The following is a 2,764-nucleotide window of genomic DNA, read 5'->3' as shown; positions in this document are numbered from 1 at the left end:
TTAATGTTTATAATATAGTAATACATACATCTTCATGCATTTACCACCGTGATGCATATTCATTTACCACCGTGCTACGACCGGTCGGGCAGACATGCATTTACCACGGGCTACAGCCGGTCGGGCAGCATGCATTTACCACCAGGCTACGGCTGGTCAGACAGTTACCACCGGTTTGGCAATGTATCATTATTTACCACCGGTTGAGTAGTCATACATTTATCATCGTGCAACGGCCGGTCGAGCAGTTACCATTGATCAGTTGGGCAGTCATGCATCATAAGATATGGATAATAGTCTCAAAGAGAAGCATTATATATATATGGATAATAGTCTCAAAGTGAAGAATTATATATATAAGTATAATGAGTATGCATAAACGGTGGCACTTCAGAGATTCAGGTTGATTCTTATATGTCTTTAATTAATGTTAACTTATTGTTATGTTTCAATTTCGCCTTACATACTAGGGACATTATTCGTACTAATGTCCTTTTGTTGGGGACGCTGAATTCATGACTGCAGGTATAGATAATCAGTTTGACGAGCCCTTATAGTAGACGAGGTTAGCATTCAGCGAAGGATCGGTAAGACTCCACCTCATTCGGAGTGCAGCCGAGTCTGTAAGTCATCGTGTCAAAGTTTTGCTACAGACATATGGGTAGGCTAGTACCCTATCCCATTTGATGTCAAATAATCTTAGAAGCTTTATAGACAGAGGTTCATTTTGTACAGTATGTCAGATGCCTTAATGGTCCATATGTACTTATGTTTTAAGAACGATGGTTCATTGATACAACACTTGCCCACTTATAGTTATACATTACAAGTTGTGACCATGTTGGCCCATGATAGTTAGAAGAAAAAAATGTGTTACAGAGTTGTTCGCTCTGGCCAGTACGGCACCGGATGGCAGCCCCGCCTCCCAGGTTTGGGACGTGACATAAATATTAGTAACTCAAATAAAACTCAAACTAAAACCAAATCAATATTAATGCTAACAAAAAAAATATTCAATTTAACAATAATGTTGGATATCTATTTTTTAGTTTTGCATAATAATGAAAATGCATAAATATTATTTGTACTTATTTTAGCATGACTTGGTACTTTTTGAATATGTTAATTTTTATTATGGTTTTATGTGATTCATTATATTTATTATTGAATATTTTAGTACCACGTCACAACTCATCTTATATTATTCTGTGTTATTTGTTTGGGTAGCACCTTATATAGTTGTATCATGCTTAGTAATTTTAGATTAAATTTATTTTTATTATGGCTTTTTAATTAACAATATTTATTTCTATGCGATTTTATTATCTTTAATGTTGAATATTTTTTAGTACAATATCATGACTCATATCACATTATTTTGTATTTTTTTGGCTAATACCTTATATAATTATATCCTACTAAAACCCAAAAAATATTTTGGGCATAAGTTATATGTTTTGTGCTATGAAGATTTAACCGGGAAAAACCCCGAGAAAATTGGAAAACCCGAAATTGAAAATTTTGACTTTTGTTGGTTTGATTTGGTTTATAGATTTGAAAACCTAACACAATTGATTTGGTTCGGTAATTGAAACATCTAGACCAACCCGACCTATGCCCCTATTTTCTGGTGTTTGGTTAGGTAGTAAAAAATATTTTTGAAAAATATATAATTTAGGTAAACACTATAGGAGACAATATCGGTAAGGACGTGGGAGGGTAGTAGGTCGGGGTCAAGGTATGGGATGATAGGGATAGGGGCGGGGGTGGGGCAGAGGCGGAGCTAGAATTTCGACCTTATGGGTTCTGAATTTTGGGACCACCACTTCAATTGTTAATGACTGATTCTAGATTTAATGCTAATACATATTTCATGAATTCAAAATACCAAATGTACTGTTTGAGCAAAAGCTACTAGGTTCGGCCGAACCCGTAGGTCGGCTTGTGCCTCCACCCCTGGTGGCGGGGATAGGAGGTTTGGGGGTGGCAGGAGTGTTTTGGGGAGGGGGAGGGGGTGGGATTAGGGGTGGTGGGGTTGGGATAGAGGGGTGGGGTAGGAAATGTTGAAAAAGAGCTTTAGAAAATATTTTTTTTCCTTTTGGTAGGAAAGTCATGTTCCTCCAATTGAAAGAAAATAAATTCATGAGAAAAATATTTTTTAAAATATTGAAGCCCATCAACCATGGAAAATTTCTAATTATCAAACACACCACAGTTTTGCTCCATATGATGAAATATCAAATGATGAATTTTTCAGATACGTATACAATTTAATTCTAATTGATGATTTCATATGATTATTGTAAGCACGTGATTTTTTGCTTCACGGGAATTACTCCAAAAGTAAAAGAAAATCAAAAATATATGCATAAGTGTTTTTTGTCATTGAGTGATTTTTATTTAATGTTAAAACTGTGTGTTAATTATTGTAAGGTGTTAACCAATATGTGTGTAATTGTATTTTTAATTTTTACAATTTATTTAGGAGTTTAGTTTAATTTTGGTAATTGAAGAAAAGAAAATGGTTGTGGAAAATCGTATTGGGCCCCAAAATGAGGCCCAAAACCAAAGCAAAGACCCAGTCCAAACCAGGCCTGCCCAAGCACGGACCCAAACGACGCCGTATCGGCGCCTTGGTTTTGATCCGTTGATATGATTCAGATGAACGGTCCCGATCAGACCGCTCATTTAACCATAACGACGCCGTTCAGGGCGTTTGATCTGAGCCGTCCAATCCCATTGATCCAACGGATCCAGGCCCTCC

The sequence above is a fragment of the Nicotiana tabacum genome, chromosome 1, assembly GCF_000715075.1.
Source record: "Nicotiana tabacum cultivar K326 chromosome 1, ASM71507v2, whole genome shotgun sequence".
NCBI lineage: Eukaryota > Viridiplantae > Streptophyta > Magnoliopsida > Solanales > Solanaceae > Nicotiana > Nicotiana tabacum.
Note: the sequence above shows the minus strand (reverse complement) of the source record.